Consider the following 20668-nt stretch of genomic DNA (forward strand, 5'->3'; position numbering starts at 1 on the left):
TTATTTTATAAGGAGCACCAGATTATTCATCAGGATGTCACTGAGTGTCATTTTGACTTTTATCTTACGTTGCGCAACATTTATGGTATTACTTTGAATGAGAAATAAACGTTACTTTTAGAGAAAAAATTGTTCTACAACATCAATGATGTGACCATCAACAACAATTTGTTCATTGATCTCCCACACCGTCTCTGGGCTTAGAAGTGAAGGAACGGCTTTAAAGTGACAAGGCTGTTTTCGACAGTCAACAAAAAGCTCGATGAATATAAAGCTCTAATAGTCCACGTGCACAAGAAGAAAAAAACCGTTATTTAAAGTGAGAATCAGTATGTGAATAAATTCAATATTTCTTTGCAGATGATGGAGTTGTTAAGACTAATGCAGTTCCTACGAATAGATATTTGGCCAGTAAAAACAAATGACCCGTAATATAACCACTACATTTCAAGGATCTAGTAGCACCATGACTCCGCGCCTTGATTAAGTTACATAAAGTCGACTTGCCGGAAGTGAGATTGGTTATAACGCTGAGAAATTTCTTACACAGCACCTCGACCCGCGTTACTGCCACCCAATTTACTTTAATATTCGCAGTATGGGACAGTTAACCGAAAGCTTTTATAGGTTAAACATTCCACGAGGAACACGTCTGGTCTCCCTGGATGCCAATAACGTGTATTCCAGTATTCCAGCAAATCAGGTGCACGAGATTGTGCCTCAGAATGTAAGTGCTCATAGCATACGACGCAGCAACAAAATCAATGATGTATTCGAGCTGTTCAATCATTTCAGATTTGTGGAAGACATCTTTTTACGAAAAGAAGGTCTTTGAAATAGGGTCCCACTTGTCATAGTGTCTTGCCGGTATATTCATGACAGCTTTTGAGTCGGATGCTATGACTCAGTTTCCAATATATGTTAGCAATATCGTAGCTTAGTATTGGTACGCAGGTGACATTGTCCTTCTTCTCAACTAGACACGCGATCAATATTGTTAGTTCGTGGATGAGCTGAGTGGCTTGCACGAGAATATTAAATTTACTGCTCAGCAGAATGAAGATGGGACGTTACCATGTCTGGAAGTTGCGCTTACCTTATGTGGTAGTAAAGTCGCATTTGATATTTACAGAAAGGCAGGCTCCATAGTGCCCCGTTGTTGAAAGAAGACTTCGATAGAGAATTTCGAATTATACAGTGCATAACCTGCAACAGTGATAATGACAGTGAGTTTGTCGGTGGTATTAATCAGGATATCCTCAGAAAGATAAGAAAGAAAGCTAACGCAACGGATAACACCGTTGTCAACGCCGATAATCGGAAGGTCGCTGGTACCATTGTAAGTAGGCTGTTTAGGTTTTCTTATTGGTAACGCCACGTAGCGCTCTGTATGAAAATCACTGGCTGTGCTGTGTGCAGTCTGTGGCTGCTTTGCATTGTTGTAATACTCGCCATTGTAGTGTTGGGCAGCTGGATGTGAACAGCGCGTAGCGTTGCGCAGTGGGAGGTGAGCCGCCAGCAGTGGTGGATGTGGGGAGAGAGATGGCGGATTTTTGAAATTTGTCATGAACTGCTATATTTATATATGATGATATCAAGGTAAATACATTGTTTGTTCTCTATTAATATCTTTCATTTGCTAACTATCCCTATCAGTAGTTAGTGCCTTCAGTAGTTTGAATCTTTTATTTAGCTGGCAGTAGTGGCGCTCGCTGTATTGCAGTTGCTTGAGTAGCGAAGATTTTTGTGAGGTAAGTGATTTGTGAAAGGTATAGTTTACTGTTATTCAGGGCCCATTCTTTTGTAGGGATTATTGAAAGTCAGATTGCGTTGCGCTAACAAAATATTGTGTGTCAGTTTAAGCACAGTCATGTATAATTGTTCAAAAAGGGGACGTTTCACCATGTCTCATAAAATTTCACATTTCGGTAATATTTCCGAAAAGATTGGCAGACAGTTGCGGTCTAAACATATCGAACCGTCTGTCTTTATACACCGAACTACTGGCGCAAACTATAGGTACAGAGGACATGCGACTTTTCCAAATACGGGGTGTTCAAAAAGCCTCTCCGCAGTCCCGTGTGAACGTTAGCCGCGCGTGAGGTATACCGCAGTATATATACTGAAATGAAACTCAGTGAAATAAAAGTTATTAATTTATTGAATATTCATTTTTACTTACAAATTTCCACATTAAATGTTGAAAGTGTCCCCCTGTTGTTGAATACACAATTCAATTCGTCTAATCATGTTTCCAAACACAAGCTGTAACATTTCTTCTGTAAAAGAAGCAGTGAAAGAGGATATTGTAGTTTGCAATTCATCGATGCTTTTCGGACGGTTTTTACAGACATTTGCTTTCACTGCACCCCAGAAGAAAAAGTCAGATGGTATTAGGTCAGGCGATCTTGGAAGCCAAAGTCCCTATGAAATTATGCGATCACCAAAAACATCAGCAAGCAGTCACATTGAAACGCGAACTGTATGCGCCGTTGCACCATATTGTTGTAAATAACCGTTCAGTAGTTCACTTAAATCAAGTTCTCCTATTAATGGGTACAGAATAACACTGCAGTATCGTTGTGCGTTTATAGTTTCGTTGAAAAACCCAGGCAGGCGAACAACCACATGGCACGAGCGGCTAAAATTCATACGGCACTACGGAGACATTTTGAACACCACGTATAATGCAGCATATGTATTACATCACTTGTAACGATTGCTCCATGCGGTAGTTTTGATAAACTGGCGGAAGCTTTAGTAGCAGGTTTACAGAAATTCTGATGGTTTCTAGCTTAAAATCTGCCTTGAATACCCACAATCGGGAGTAGAGGTATTCCGTCGATTTTACATCGATCATACAGGAGTCACACTTTATCCATCTTGGAGGAGGTCGAAATTATGAAATCCTTTAGTCGTTTGCCGCACCAAACTATGAATAAAGAAACGAAGTTGACACGCCATAGCATTTTGGAAATTTTCAATTGCCTAAGATATTTGACGTTAGGCCAGACAAACGTGTGGTTCCTGAAGAGGGGCAGCAGCCTTTTCAGTAGTTGCAGGGGCAACAGTCTGGATGATTGACTGATCTGGCCTTGTAACACCAACCAAAACGGCCTTGCTGTTCTGGTACTGCGAACGGCTGAAAGCAAGGGGAAACTACAGCCGTAATTTTTCCCGAGGGCATGCAGCTTTACTGGAGAGCTGCATCAAACCAGTCTCAGGACTGAAGACCACAACAACAACAGCTCTGTACTTACTTTACCAATTTCCACTTTGTATCTCCTGTCCCTTCCATTTCCCTCCTCCCCACCTCACCTCCCCGCCTTCTACGCAACCCGTCCCCCTCTCCTTATTATCTTAGGATCTGCACATCTTCCTTTCAAGTGTTTTTAATAATTTTTTAAAAAAAATTCTCAAGTTTTATTTATACTTCACAAGTATGAAATTTCACTAGACTTGGGTCGTTTTAACTGTGAAAAAACGTGGAGAATTTTTAAAAGACCTTACAAAACGATAATTTTTAGAATATAAAAGTTCTTAAAACATTTAAAGGTTTAATATTTACTCACTGCCGGCAGACCTGTTTCGTTCCCGTAGTATACGCATATGATATTCCTCTTTTAAGTCGCTAAGCGTTTAAGAGTCCCCTTCTGCTAGCATAGCTTACGGGCGTTATTACGTAGATATGTGTCAACTGTCACTATTATATTCCACAGATTGTTTTTCAAAAACGTTCTTATCGCAATATTCCTTATTCTCATTTACCGCTCGTGTGTCCCCCAAAAGATCACCAATCACTAGGTTGTGAACGCGCAGGCTGTTTACATTCTTGCCGTCACTATGGCACAGCTCGCAGCGGCGTCGCCTATTGGCGATTGCGTATAGACCGGAGAAGCGGTAAGTGCAGTTTTCGGGTTCTGCTTATCCGTCAATAGCTATTTACTTGACGGGTTTGGTCCAGATAGAACATCCCTCCATTTTGCTGCAACCAATTCTTGGTTTCTCATGCTATCCGCAAGTTAGGTCTTAATAGTTTTTTATTAATTTTCACCTTACCATTGGATATGCATGGTATAATTTTTTGCAGCATTCACCCACCATACTGGATTGGAATCCATGACATATCGTCTTTTAGCGGAGTTTTTTTCTGACGGAGAACGAATGCTGAATACGAATTTCCGAGCATTTTAGCTCTAATGTTTCAGTTATGTGAATACAAATATTTTAAGTTTCTAATAGATCTTTGTTAAAAAATATTAAATCTTAAAATAATTTTAGAAAATTATCATACAATTTCTCAGGGTTATTATTCCTTTTGGGTTATTTTTATACAGATGTTCACATGAAGATGTGGCTTAAAAGACTATAGTGCCGCTAAATAGGTAGTGACCTAAAAATATATGGCTAAAAAAAGCTTTAGCGGTTTATTAATACCCAAGATACACACATGTATTTATATAAAATTTACATACAGGGCGTAACTTGCAGTATTTCATAGTACTTTACAGGACGGTAAAAGTATCCAAACGGTCTGAACACCTTTTGCCGCCTTCTTCAGAGATAGTTACCAAAAAATTACCTGAAGTACTATGTGTCAAACGGCAAAGTTCGAGCATAGCCTGAATTAATTACTTTCCACATCTAAACTATCAAGTGCCACAAGGCGGGTATAAGTAAGAGTTAACTTGCTTACAGCATTTTGCTTCTTCCGACAAGTTTCACATCCAATCGGTGTAATTTGACACCAGTGGAGTCTCGCCTATAGGTTCTATGAAACTGGAGCACTCCCCGTTACCAGTCAACATTGCTGAAAATACTTACTATAATGAGTCCTCTTTCTTTAAGTCTTTCTCTATTCTTGTACAGCATATAATACTTAAACTTATTGTCTGTAGCGATCCCCCAGTTTGTGAGAAAGATGCGAATATCTTCGTATGAAACTGTGCAGTTCACAATTGCAGTGTTGTTGTATTTGGTTGTTGTCTGCATGTGCACGTAGGATGCTGTATGTTGTCCTAGTTTACAGGAGACTGTAACCATGGCCTTGCATCCACAAGTAGTAAGTTCTGTGGCGGTAGGTGAACATCATCATCTCCAAGTTTCACAGCTGTCTCTCCATGAGAAAGACACAGTTGACAAAAGAGGCTTCTCAACACATATTCAAATATCTCAGCCTAGCATAAGCAACTACATAGAATATACTCGTAGCTCTAATTCTGAACGTTTTGCGGTTGTGAAGTAAAAATTACGCTCCTTTGATTTCTGTGTTGGCTGTTTGGAGGGGAAGTACCGTGGACACAAAATAGTTTTACAAGTATAAACAAACCTGAAAAGCATGAGACGCTGAGAATCACGTTGATAATGTAGTTTCGCTGACACTGTTAGGAACTGTAAGTATTAAGGAGAAACTTAGTGAGCCACGCAGACTTCCAATCAATAAGCGTCCTATCAAGATTAAAAAGAACAGTGTAATTTTGTCCAGAATAATAGATTACTCTTCCTTTCACAGAAAATTGGGAGCTCTGTTCCATGGATGTGGTGAAAAAGAAGATTTAGTAAATGCAGGAGTGCTTAGGGCAGTAATACATTTTGCATCTAAATTAGATTCTCATTCGAGCAATCACTCAAAAACAAGAGCAATCTTCAGAATGAGACAATTGACAGACTGCGACAACTATACCACGGGGAGATAAGGACAGATATTAGAAAAGCTTCCTTTTTAACTATCACATCTGATGACACAACGGACGTTTTAGAAAACGGCTAGAAAGTCCTTTTCAGCGATATATATTGAATGGAAAAATATTTCGTTTTTGGGGAGCCTTTATTCCAGAAACCAGAACTGAAAATGGAATATGGAAACGTGTTTTAAGACAATTGGCCACAATCTTTCTGGGAAACGGGCAGATACTGGTAGTTCTGATCTTTCATATTACTAATGTCGTATAAGGCAAATATCAGGAATTACAGCATAATAATACCACATGAATAGTAGTGCATCTTTTATTTACTATTATGCACGTCAACTTAATTTAGTAATTCGAAATGCAATATTACCATTGATGCAAGAAACTTATTCTCTAACATCCTGGTTATTCTCAATCTCACAGCCATGTTTCTCCATTCTCAAGAAGGATATAGGTGACAGCATTCCACGTCGATCCTCTAGAAGATGGAACTTCTACATGTGGACCGTAACCAGAATTTATGAAAATTTTGCAGCCTTTAAAAAATCGATTTATTTGAAATTCACTCAACATCACATGCGGATCAAACTACTCCAGAAGAAATATGAATTTCAGAATTTCCGAAATGTGATAATGACATGTTTTGATTATAGCTTTTACTTAGGTTGTGCCACACTTTGAAATTATTTATAACCAAATGCTGTCTCGAGAATTAACTGTGTTTAAAGTTAACGAGTATATAATAGATTTCACAGCTGCTATTTTAGAATCAAGGAACTCAAAGTTGTGGAAAATCCTTCAAAGACACTAATCACTCATAGCATTGTGTGACATTTAATGGACAGAAGATATTCTACCTCTAAGCACTTAGTGGACGCCAAATTTTTCAACAAGAAATATGCCGTTAGTTTTGAGATGAAACATCCTACAGAAGAAATAGTACTGACCACTCAAACAAAACCCATCATCGGCACAGATATGCTAGAAACTGAGCTAAAGGCATTTCATTGTAGGTTTGATATTTATGAAAACCGTCAATAAATTGAGGTACTCAAATCTGTCATGAAAAATAGTCTAGATGTTCTTAGTGAAATTACGAAACATAAAATTTCTATAGACAGTTTCCATTAGTACAGCAGTGGTAGAACGCTGCTTTTCAACACTGAAAAGAATAAAGAATTTTTCCGAGAAGCACTGTGTATTCAGAAAAACTAAACGCACTTTCAGTGCTTTCAATGGGGACAAATTTGCTCAGTTGTCGTCCAAACAGCAATCAGAAAATTAATGTTGTTGTCGCATAAATTAAAACAAGACAGGCCTTCATTTTTAAAGGAATATATCAAGCTTGAACTGTAGCAGTTTAGGTAAAAGTAAGCACAAATGTCAGATTTTTTTTTTCTAGGATTTTGTCAAGTTCTAGAACAAATTTTCTTTCGTGCATGTCTGTTCATTTTTACAGTTTTAAAACGAAGGCTAAAAATTTTCTGGGGCTGCTCCCACACTAATTTTAGTTATGAGCCAGTACTCTGTTACTCACATATTGATTAGGCATGAGAAAGGCTTCACTCACTCACTGAGCATTTTCCTTGGACAAGTTCGTTTGTTGGTTGAATGACTAAAGGGACCAATTTTGGACCAGTCTCATATCTAATCGGCATAATACGACATGCATGCCACATTCCAACTATGGGAACTACAGGTTAACGTGCGCTTGTCAACAAGAGTAAACAACGTTATTATCATGATCTTGCCTGACGGTAAACATTATAGTCACCCACTCAAATTAATTATTTTCCACATCTATTATACTTGTCAACAATCAGAATGATCTTTCCACGTCTAAAACATTAGCAAAAATATGGCAGCAACGCAAAAATTGCAATTATTGGGTCAAATAGGTGTCTAAAGATTGATTGCGACCTCTAAAGCAAATACCCGAATGCCATCTTCATGTCTAAATACATATGACCTGCGAAACAGGTAGGTAAATTTCTAAGGGAATATGAGAGCTAGTATAAAACATATTCTCCATAAATAGTTAAAAACCAATATTCTCTTATGCAATGTAATAAACAAATTAATAACATTAGTTGTCGAATATCAGTTTCACTCCGAACCATATTGTGCAAATCTTCAAAATAGGCGAAATAAAACCAACTGCTGGTTTATGCTTCTATTGCTTCTCACCAATAGGTAGCGGCATTCATACTTCGATTCGAGTGTAACGCTTGGTTTACACTAAAGCACTGACAAAAATTTTTTTTCCACATCTCTGCTGGTTTTAAATTGTCAAAATGCTCTCTTAACGTCTGAAATTTCTGCAAAATACTTTAGTGGCACAAGAAATGAAATGTTTACATCGAGAATTTCAACGTTACTTTACTCATACAAAAATACCCTTCAAATTGGTATCGAAAAGATCATTGTGGCCTCTAAAGTAAGTACTGAAATGCTATTTCAATGCCTAAATAGTTACCTGGCTAAACAAACAGTTGACATTACATCTTAGGTCTGTGGGCTCATTTTATTAGAGATGATTCAAATCTACTAGGGTCTGTGCAGTACCAACTCTACAAAGGTTGCAATATTTACCAATCGGAACTATGTGACCAAGACTGCCTAAAATGTTTACACAGTTTAATTCCTATAATCAACTATTTAATGTAAGCAATGCCTAATAAAGATACGTCATGTGATAATACACATTACACACACAATACAGCCAAAAGACAAACAAACTGAGCAAACAATGAAGTAATGGAAAAGCTGTTTTCACTATTTTATCACGCTGTACCATACAAGCTGCAAATTTTCGTTATACAAAACGAGAATGTCTACTGTGTTTACACATATCATAAACAAAGAAAAAGACAGAGATGAAACACCCCTAAAGAAGATAGTGCTAGAAGACAGAGTCGATATCTCAAAAGCAAACGCTTCCATAAAATTATTTATCTTTAACGAACATAAAGAACATGTGTACATTGTTTACCGTAATATGCGAGTACGGGATGTTCCAAAGTGATCTTTACAATTTTCGTGAAGTATATTACAAAACCGTTAATTGGTAGAACAATGCGGTTGGTGACACATACACCTTAAGTATTGAAAATTTCTAGCTGATTAACACTGTGTGGCAGACGGAGACTGATTGTCAGGACTTTTGCCTTTCATGAGAAAGTTTCCTACCGAATGAACTTCCGAAGCACGACTAACGACCCGTCATCACAGCTTTATTTCCACCAGTAACATTCACACTTCCAATGTATTTTTACAGTTGTTTTAGGCTTGTAATACGCACTGCGACAGTTGGCATGCACATAGTTGCGGAAAATAAATAATTTTAGGCTCTATTGTGCCTTAAAGCAGCAGCTGACTTGATGTCGCGTCAAGTTTTTCGGAATAGGATTTGAGGAGAAAAGCGTCTTCAAAACCTACATATGACTAATCTGGTAATTACACTGCATAAGATAAGGTTGCTTTTCAGCTGTTTACACTTTTTATACTCATTCTCATATTCCATAAGAAGTCTATCCGCCAGCTTAGTCCACACTTGTTTACGCTCTAAAATAGCATTCAGGTACTTACTTTAGAGTGAACAGTCACGTCTTATCCACCAGTTTGACGAAATCATTGCATTTTTTGTCCTTGCTGACATATTTTAGCAGATATTCTAGACATGGAAAGAACATTGAGAGACTTGACAAGAATCACAGATGTGGAAAATAATTAATTTGAGGGGCGACTATAATATTAATTTAGTTTGATATAAGAGGAGTTTTGGACGTGGTAATAACACTGTTTACTCTTGCCAACAAGTGAACTGTAAGCTATAGTTTCCGTGTGTATTTTGCAATGTGGTATGCGTGTCACAAAACACGAAGTAGGCCAGTCTCCCAAACTTTTGCTTGCGCTTCATCACTACTAAACTGTGATAAGAGTTTATATCTTATTATGGGTACCTCTTACAATCCAATTTCGGAATTCCCACCTTCAGGCGTTTTTCCAAAACACCTCATGTCGTTATGATGCTTGAACGGCGTATTTGCTATTAGAAGCTGAAATTTATTCCAAAATTCAGTTAGGTTCCCTCCTCTTTTATTACTACTACCATGCTCATATTCTCCGGTAACCCTTTGTTCTACTATCACGCTTCAACCGTGCACGATTGTTAGATTATTATCTCCTGTTAAGTACTCAGTTAACCGTTCATTATCCTCATATACTTTACCTAATCGTGATCTGCTTGTGACGTCGGCACGTGTACCTGAATTATTGTTGTTGGAGCCATGTTGCTGTCGATAGCGATGAGAACAACCCTATCACTGACCTATTAGCAGTAACTCAATCTGTGACCTACTTTCCTGTTCATATCGAATTCTATTCCTATTATACCAATTCTGCAGCTGTTGATATTACCCTACATTTGTCTGACAAGAAATCCTTTTCTTTTTTCCATCTAACCTAGGCTGAAATTTGTCACATCTTGGTTTCAGATTTACATTTTCCTCCAACATTTAGACGTCTGATATTCCACGCTCCGACTCGTTGAAAGTTATCCTTCTTTCAGTTATACACAATTTTTCTCATCCGCGCCCCCTGCTTGTCAATACTGTTCCAGAGACCCCGAGTGGGGGCTTAGTCCCGAATCTTTTGCTGTGGAGTGATCACCATGACACTTTCCCTAATAGAGACACATTCCCTAATACTGGCCACATGTCCTGTGGAGAAATACTGCGTTTTGTTTCCATTGCTTTATATATACTCCTGCTGTTGATTATTGGCTTTTGATCAACACTTTTTATGTCATCAAGGGATAGACTCTTGCTACGAATTTCTGCAGTTTGTCATTTTGTCGCAGATTCGTATTGATAACGCCAAGTCTCATAACCTATTTTTTTCCAGAAAAATTGAGATAATATTCTTAGAGCTATCACCGGTTCTGTTCAGTTCCTTGTAAAAATCAGCTGTCTGTAACGGGCGCATTGGGATAAGCGGAAACGAAGTCCTTTCATCTTCAAAATTAGAAAAAGAAATCGAAGAGCTTTTCGCAGTTAAAAAATAAATCCACTTAACTGATCATGCCTCTCCTTTTTTGACAAGAATAGTATACGCAAAAATGAAATAGAAGATTGAGGATTCGTTAAAAGGGGCGTTATCTGTATAAACGCAGATAAATCTATTGACTGGGTACAGTGTACTGAACGACATTATATCAGCATTTACTTCATTTGTAAACTCGTTATAATAGCTATTATTAGCTGTACTTTTTAGGTTGGTTAGTACGTTCTGCTGAGCTTGATAACGGTGACAAAGCCTAAGAGAAATACAGGCACTATTTGTTGACCAAAGCATTCGACAACGTAAAATAGTGCACAGTACTTGTAATTTTTAGACAAACGTGTATAGCATATAGAAAAAGCCGTGTAACATAATAGTGTACAAAAACCAACAGGGAACAATGGAAATAGAAAACCAAGATAGAAGTGCTGGGATTAAAAAGGGTGCACGGATGCAGCCTTAGTCCCCATTTGACCAACACATACACCTAAAAAACAATGACAGGAATAAAAGAGAGATAAAGAGTGAGATTAAAAGTTAGGTGGAAAGGATAGTAAGCATTAACATTCGCTGATGACATTGGCATCCTAACAGAAACTGACTAAGAATTATAACAAACGTCACACGTAATATATGGTCTAATGGAAACAGAAAAAACGCTGGGTGTAAGCTGAAGAAAGACTAACTTATAAAGGAGCTGCTGAATTGCGATTAGCGATAAAGTTACCGACACCGACGACTACATGGTGAAGGAAATGAAGGAACACTATTACCTCGGAAACAAAATAACGCATCAAGGATGAACTAAGAAGAACAGCATGTTGCTTCGATGAACTCTACGGCTGTTATTAGGAACGGCAGACAAAATATTAAATTCTACGGTTCGTAAAAACGTGTTTGTTTATACAGAGTAGAGTACCTGAGGAATTATAGAATGCATATCGTCGTTTACTTCGTAGAAATCTTCAGTTTTAGCTGGGAGAGTGCCCGTTTCGCAAAACTGGGTAAATTGTGGTAATTTTGGGTATCGGGTTTTGCCACATTTCAGTTGCAGATTCGTGCAGCACATTTTTCAAATAGGAAATGTGGTAATATATGTGCTAGGATTGGTAGCAACTGTTCCAAGTATTCACGTGCTGTGCTTTGTACGTCTCATCTCCCTGCCGCCATCCCCGCCTATTCGGTTCACATGTCATCAGTGTGTCACCAACTAGCCAACAGAATCCAAAAAGTGTCGAATCGACACCAGTTTCGTTCGGTTTCGACGTTTCTACTAGTCACTCCCTTCTCATACACATCCCTGCCCTAATACAGCTAGAATTGTCTGTCGTTCCATTACTTATTTTTTCGCATCATAATATGTGCTGTTTCGTCGAAATTACTTCATAGGTTGCAGAGTTTTCCTTACATTTCACTGTTTTCGTATTCGACTCCACGAACAGGAGTTCTGTTGGTGACTTACCTCACAATTATTGAGGCCTTGGAACAGGCCTTGGAAGGCCCAACGGTACCGATCGGCAGCCGTGTCATCCTCAGCCCAGAGGCGTCACTGGATGCGGATATGGAGGGGCGTGTGGTCAGCACACCGATCTCCCTGCCATATGTCAATTTACGAGACCGGAGCCGCTACTTCTCAATCAAGTAGCTCCTCAGTTTGCCTCTCAAGGGCTGAGAGCAGCCCGCTTGCCAACAGCGCTCGGCAGACCGAATGGTCATCCATCCAAGTGCTAGCCCAGTCCGACAGCGCTTATCTTCGGTGATCTGACGGGAACCGGTGCTACCACTGTGGCAAGGCCGTTGGTGCATGTTTGTCAAGTAAGGTTGAAATTATTCCAGTCGTTCTAGAGCTATGCTTGAACACACACACACACACACACACACACACACACACACACACACACACACACAACACACAAATTTTTAAATGCATCCTTCTATCGATGAGACGATTTTAGCTTTCACGGGAGGTATCAGAGTGCTTTGACAAATGCGCTGAAGACGAGTGCAAAGAAATCACTCATGTGATGAAGTCGGCACACGCAAGTGCGTTATTGAAGAAGTAATCCTCGAAAGTCACCCAGCACAGAACAGCAGCGGCGGCATGGTTTTCTTTTTTCAAAGACAAAAAAAAAAGAAAGCACTGCATTTCCCTCGTGAGGGAGGTGGATAATGTGGCTGGAATGAAGGAGTCGAATCGATATGATGCCAAAGAAAGAAGCGTCCGAGGACGCCCTGAGCACTTTCATCGAGCAGGAGAAAATGGATGAGTCGAAAAGTTTCTGTGCACAAGCTCAGGACCGGAAAAATGCGGGCGCCCGGCCAGAACTTAGGCGGTTGATTAATCCGGAAGAGCCGCCGTTGAAACAGGGTGGAGGGGGCTCGTGCAGCCGAGGGTAGGCTGGAATAGCTCTAACAGGTAAAGCCTCTCCAGTAACAAGTTGTGGACCACTCGTTGTTCATCAAGAAATCAGTGCTCCTTTATCATTAATGGGGATGCAGCATAGAATATTTGTGCATGTTACGTTTTTGACAAGCGAATGAGAAGTAACAGACTTGTCAATGTAATTAAACTACTTTATCGTTCATTCATTTATGATGTCCGACGGACGTTAAGTAGGCAATGAAATACATTTTTTTCTATGTCAGCTTGGGTTGCAAAAATGCGGAATTTGTTACGGGACATCATGGAATATTCTCGCTTCAGCCCCTCTAATTTCATGAAGTTTCGATTGGTGGGTGCGCTATACGCAGCCTACAAATTGGCCTCTGTAACAGAGGTGCGCTTCAAGCAGTGAGCTGTCACTGAATTTCTTTTGGCCGAAAACCAGATCATCGCAGATATTCATAGGCCCTTGCAGAATGTCTACGCTGACCTGGCAGTAAACGAAAGCACGCTGAGTCGTCGGCGGAAGCGTTTGTCATAATCACATCAAAGTCACGCAAATCTGTTGGATCTCTCTCCTGGCGACCGGCCTCCCACAGCTGTGACTCCTACAATGTTGGAAAGTGCGGACGCGACCATTCGAGGTGATCGACGGATCACAATCAAGCACCTCGCATCCCGTTCCTCGCCGCCCTACAAAAGACCATTAAGAGCAACGAAGGACATCTGTAAGGAATTGCTCGGTGTTACGAGGCCGACCGTGACAATATTTTGTCCAACATCGACACAGGCGATGAAACATAGGTCCATCACTTCGAACAGGAAACAAAATGGCAATGCATGGAGTGGCGCCACACCACCTTCCTCCGAATAAAAAGTTCAAAGCCGCTCCCTCGGTGAAGTAATGGCGACGGTCTTCTGCGACTATGAAGGAGTTATTCTTTTTCATGGCCCCCCTCATAATGCAACGATCAAGTCTGAAGTCTATTGAAGAAACCACTTCTTCGTGTTCGTCAGCACAAAAATACGTTCGAACTGAAGCCATCACAACGCGAGGTCTCACAATCCCAGAGGATCTCACAAAACTTCATACGATTGTTCTTCCTCACCCACCCTGCTGCCCAGATCTCCCACCTTCCTACTTCCATCCGTTTGGGCCAATGAAGGATGCACTATGCACTCTGCGGGAAGTAGTACGTGGATCAAGGAGAGGTTATTTGATGCAGCAAGACGTTGGCTCCGACGTGTACCAGTTGAATGGTGCCATGTGGACATACAGGCCCTCCGAGCAAGGTGGTGTTATGACGTCACAATGAAAGCAAATGATGATGAAAAATAGGATTTTCTAGCCAAAATAGGGGGTATTAACATCATGTTCTGGAAATCTGAGTAAAAGCAACCTTCTTTCAGGAAAAAATGTATTGCACTGCTTATTGAATGCCCTTCGTAAATTGAACGTTCTTTCACTAGTGGCAGTGAACGCTTACTTTTATCTCTAGTTATTGCTTTCACGTCTTTCTCATGGATTTTTAAAGCAAGGCTTTTCTACAAAGGCTGGTAAATTTGTTCTGTTACGAAGGTGCATGTAATTACTCTTATTTACGAATCATAATTTATTACATGATTCAAATCATTCTAAAATTTACGAAATGTGGTAAGAGTATACGTTCACTCTACAGAGTTCACTGTTGTACTCCTATGAACGATCTGCTAATTCTTTCATATTGAAATCTGAGGTATTAGTCACCTGCAATCGTTTATCGTAAAACAGATCCACCTACCGCTACGTGTTTTTCCGTCAATTTATCTTTGTTGATTTTACATTAGTAGTAGGATACACAGTACTCTACTCGTAGTTTAGAGTAGTGGGCTAAAACTGTTAATGGGGTATCCCGAATTAGTATTATAGTAATCTCCTGGAACTACTTCAGGTACAGTCATGCTCAAAAGTATCCGAACGACCTGAAGTGCATTTCGCCTGATTCGCATGCAACCCACATAACGCAGCTGTCTAGCAGGTCTTCTAATCGCTCCTTGGTACAGTCGTATGACTTTTGAAAATGGTTCCAACAAGTCACCACTAGAAAACACTGCTTTGTATCGCGATAACTCAAGATGTAAAGTAATACTATGATACTATAAATATCAGGGAACACCTTATCACAGATAAGACTGTCCTTAAGGCTAGTAAGCTCATATTTATTACAATAAATGACATACGTGAAATGTTACCACTCTCATTATTACGTCAGATAGGTAATGAAAGTAGTACGTTCGTCGTATTCATGATTTCCTTATCAAAGCAACATACCGTACTTATTTTTTAACACAAAATAACATTAAAAATATAGGTTACTCACGAGCAGCTAGTTGAGAATATGTATGAACTTCAAATGACACGACGAACCGTCTCGTTCTGCATATGGATTCAAACCCAGGTCATGCAGTCTAAGCAAAGATTTCGTGACTGACGGAAACTAACAGCCATTCCTGATTAGGCATACAGAGAGTGGACCTCGATTTTAGACAGTATCAGTTAGCAAATATCAACTTTAAATTACATAACGCAAACATTTTTAACGGACACGAATTCCTATCCAGCACCTATTGTCCCTGTTAACGAACTACGAGAGATGTTAAATATTGCTTCTTAACAAGTAACTTATTTGAAATGCCGTGAGGTAAAGCTTTGTGTTGGACAGGGATTCGAACCCAGAACCTAATCGGATAGGTATCGAAGCACAATCAACTGTGACATATCGCATTTTCTCGGCAGTAGCTAGATATTTTAACAGAAATGACGAAACGAAACATTAATTTTTTCCTTCCCAGGACTACAACCCATCACCTATCGCTGTTATATTCTAGAGAAAACGAACGTTAAATATTCGATTGTTGCACCAGAAACGACATGTGAGCATGTTTGAACTAGAAATTATATGACGAAGAGTTCAGTGCTGACTGGGAATAGACCTCTACACATACCGTTGTTGACTACACACAAAGAGACGCCAGCTACCGAATTTTTCTCCACCAGCAGCTCGGAATAACATCTTTAACTGAAAGTGATCTCGCAAATAGATCTGTCTCACTGGTCAGAAACGTCATATATCGTTAGTGCTGACAACGAATGAAAATACATTAAAAAACGAAATTAATATCCACCAGCAGACAGCGGTTCCCATGATGGATCTTGATAATACATAATGAAATCTTTAGTGCCGGGCCAGGATTCGAACCCATTCACGCGTAATATGTGGAGTTGTTGAGAAATCTGCAGTTTTGGACAAACAATAAATTGTAGCCGAGCTGTATTGTCACGAAGGGATCAAATTCCGCGTTAAGGGCGGTCTGAGTTGCATTCCCAGTTCAGAATCAATTTAATCGACATACAGAAGCTCATATAAAAGAGGGAATAAGTGTCCTGTGAGCCTACGTAGCGTTTGTTTCGTCACTAGAAATAAGTAACTAGTATAAGAAAGATTACTGGTGATAGAGTTTCTACATGTCGCCACTCCAGACCTTATTGTAGCTCTACCTAATGTCTACTTGGTAGAGAAGGAATATAATTTTTAATGTGAATTTCAGACCACAATGCCATTATATCTTCTTCACTTGATGTAGCCAGAAGAGAATGGAATCTGTCTCTCCCTATCTAAAATCACTGACCGAAGTTGGAATCGAACCCAGACCATAGATATACGAACCTATCACCAGCCCAACAGACCACCAAATCCTCTTCCCAATGCCTCATCATAACGCCGTTGTGTCACACTGGCTGAGAAATCAGACACAGAGACTTCCTGTATCAATTTGCAGCATGTTCAGTAAATTCATTTACTTGACCGAATCAGCATGAACTAGTTACCTCGGCTGCCCAGTGCATACATTCAACTTTATTTGTAATCACCAAAATGAAATCACGTAACTGCCACCAACACAGAACAGCCAACAGTGTAGAATGCAGAAATTTAAATAGGAAGTGTTCCTTTCCAGTTGCGCTACTCTATTGCGCTATCTGTTTGTTGAAAAGTCTTGCTGTGCAAAAGAAAAGGTATAACTGTTTGTCTCTCATAAGTGTTGACCTAGCCATATGCATTATCCCTCAGCACTGTGGAATGCAGAAGTTCTGGAGGAATTTTTATTGACTTCTGGAGCCATTATAGCTACGTGTAGGTTAGTAGCGTAATGGTAAGTATCGTGCATGGTAGATAAGATGTCGCGAGTTCTGTTAGACAGACACGAACCGAACACGGTTCTTTCCCTGCCTACGGAATCCTTTTCGTGTTAATATCAAACGTCAGTAATTACTCGTAGATTACATTAAAATTAAAGTAATTGATGAAGACGTTACTTGATAACAAAAACGCGCTGCCTTTCTTCATTTACTTGCGCCTTGAAATGGCTATCGAGTACTGTCAAACAAAAAGGCAAGAGATCTTACTGCCTTCCGATATACGTCGCTCTCAGTTCTCGCATATGATTTGGTAGACGTTACCTGTTTCAAGTTGTGTATGACAGACAATGTTTTAGAAAATAAATTGTTTTCCTTTGCAATAAACAGAAAGATTTTCGTTCTAAGCTATCCAAGTACAAAATTTTCGCAATATTAGTTCAAATTTAATATTCGCTTCTATAATGTAGGAAAATATTTCACAGTTGCAAAACTTGCATCCGACTCATTGACCTTACACTTAGACGCTGACCATAAATTCTAGCTCATAGTTACACCAGTTTAAGTAACCTTACTTTATTTGTACTTGATTGAACTAGAGACGTTGAAAAATTTGGTGCTGGACTGTGATTCGAATTCGTATCTCCTCTTTTGAGGATCTGAATCTCTCGGAACAGTATAGTTCAATCATTTCGTTCCTTTTCTCAAGACTGCAATCTCCTCTAGGTCTCCTCCAAAGGTAAATAAGTTGGGTCCGAATCCTGATCTAGTACAAAATTATTCATAATTTCATTTCAAGCCTTATCATGTGCACACCGGCCTATCAGTGAAAATTAACATTTTTCATCTCTGTTCATTTGTTGCCAACAATCGCAAAAGGTGTCGTTATTTCTTGACAAACACAAACATATCTTACTATTGGTGAGTAGGCAACTGATACTAAAGCTATATTCGTGGATGCAAAGTAGGTGTGCAGTAAGATTGTCGCTTAGGCACAAAAGTTTGTATCGTTATTTAGGTTCAAAGTTATTTAGGTTCAAACACCTAGCAGCTGGTAAGAAAAACTGATACGAAACATTTGATTTAACTTAGTTAACAATCCGATTACGTGTTGAGTTCGTATCTCCGTCACAGAACTTCACATCATGCACTTCATCTTTAAATGCTTGCACACTTTGTTACTTCAGAATAGAGGTATATCAGAGATCTTTCATGGTTAGTTAACAGGGACGAAAGGGTTTTGATAGAAGTCCCGGTTTATTACAAAAACTGTCGTCTTTTATTTTCAAGTTTAGATTTGCTTACTGGTATTAGCAAAAATTTCGGTAATTCATAACCCTTCATGGCTAGTCATCAATATGATATGATTAGATTACATTATATTACATTAATTCTTGTTTCATAGATCATGAATACGATATTTCATAATGATGTGGAACGTGTCATTTTAATGAATGATTTCTTTACATACCATGATTCAATTTCTTTACAATTTTTTACTCTCTCTCTCTTATTCTTTTTGATTTTTATCTCTCTCTCTCTCTCTGTCACACACACACACACACACACACACACACACACACACACACACACACACATACATACATACACGTTCTTTTTTTATATTTATTTCTTTGTTGTGCTCGTCTATCGGCGAGACAGGAAAACGTGTGTGAATGAGTTTCTTAGTTTTGGGTAGACTTACGAAAGAAATATAAAAACAACTATGAGAGTTACTGATTTATGATGCTTAGTTTGCAGTCAGTTCTGAGTATTATTAGTAACTACGCTCCAGTCCCTAAACCTAGTTACAGAAATGCGAATCAGACGCATTACGTATTACAGGCCGTAGCAGCTTGGAGACAGCAGCTATGGTCACTTCCCAGCCCGCTGTAAGATCACATCGGTTCATCTTCATCCTGCTCGTATTGTAACTGAGATTTGGCAGCAAAGCAATGTATGTTTGGCAACTCTGTGATCGACGGGTTACTTCCTGGTGTGCACGGAATTAAGCCTCAAAGTTCACTCGATGTTACCTGTCATTTCCATTGAATAATCTGAGTTATTATCGCTTGAGGTGTAACAAAAGACGGTAAATTTACGGTTTTCAGTCCAGGAAAGTCGTTGCACGTGGAAATCACGACTAATCTCGTCCTTCAAATAGCGGTTTACGAGTTATAGCCACTAGTAATCTCGTAAGAGGAAACAAAGACAAATACTTCTTCGCTGACAAGCAGTCAGATCAAACATCGCTAAGGAAATCTCAAGAAAATACTTTCAGCTCATCGTGAAAATCTTACAATGCTGCACAACAGGTAACGGCTCTTTCCGCTGCTGACAAGCAAATTTTGGGTTTCTAGGAATACAGAACTTTGTTTATGAAATGCCACGTTCGCATACATCTTGAGTGTGTCACAGCATGCCAATTAAACACAGACTCAATCAAAATCTAAGTGAGTAGTATTTTACCAATTCGTGACGATAGAGGCACGCTTGTGTACAGATACTCAGTTTTATTAAAACAAATTTTCGTCGTAAAGTTATCGTGGGTAGTTTTATTTCATTTTTTATAATACAGTTCATAATTTTCGTAGGGTTTCCTTTAGTGTTGTTAAAACGATAGTAAACATGAGAGAGAAATTAATCATCAACGATATATGCGAATTCTCTGATGTTATCTATAACAGTCTGAAAATGCACAAGCGGTTTGTTGATTACATGCATGTAGAAAACTTGTTCTAAGTTAAAGCTCTCAAACAAGGTTTGAAGAAGAATAAAATGCCACTACCAGACGACACCTAATGTAGAAAATACTTTTCCGACATATTTTGGCACCATGCGCTCTACGCATACATAATACAAAAGTTTCGAGATGCATCTACTGCCTGGCTGTCTGTTAAACCTGAAATGAACAAACTGTCGCAGAAGTTAGCCCCTCTTTCCACGTACGACTATTTTCGGTTGGGAAGTGAAGGGAATTATGTTACAAGTTCCATTACATTGATAACTTTAGCAGACAGCAGAATTGCGTTTTAAAAAATATAGCAGTGAACGTACTCGAACTGGCGACGTCTTATCTACCATGCACGACACTTTCCATTACGCTACTAGCTGACACGTAGCTATAGTAGCTCCAGAAGTCAACAACAATTCGTCCAGAACTTCTGCACTCCATACCGCTGAGGGATAATGCATATGGCCAGGTCAACACTTATGAGAGACAAACAGTTATACCTTTTCTTTTGCACTGCAAGACGTTTTCAACAAACAGATAGCGCAATAGAGTAGCGCAACTGGAAAGGAACACTTCCTATTTAAATTTCTGCATCCTACACTGTTGGCAGTTCTGTGTTGGTGGCA

The 20668-nt window shown here is 39.2% G+C and overlaps 1 pseudogene; it reads right to left on the reverse strand.

The window, feature by feature from the left end:
• Positions 1-12435: 12435 nt before the first annotated feature.
• LOC124614376 lies at positions 12436-12553 on the reverse strand (annotated as a pseudogene).
• Between the last annotated feature and the right edge of the window lie 8115 nt (positions 12554-20668).

The sequence above is a fragment of the Schistocerca americana genome, chromosome 4, assembly GCF_021461395.2.
Source record: "Schistocerca americana isolate TAMUIC-IGC-003095 chromosome 4, iqSchAmer2.1, whole genome shotgun sequence".
NCBI lineage: Eukaryota > Metazoa > Arthropoda > Insecta > Orthoptera > Acrididae > Schistocerca > Schistocerca americana.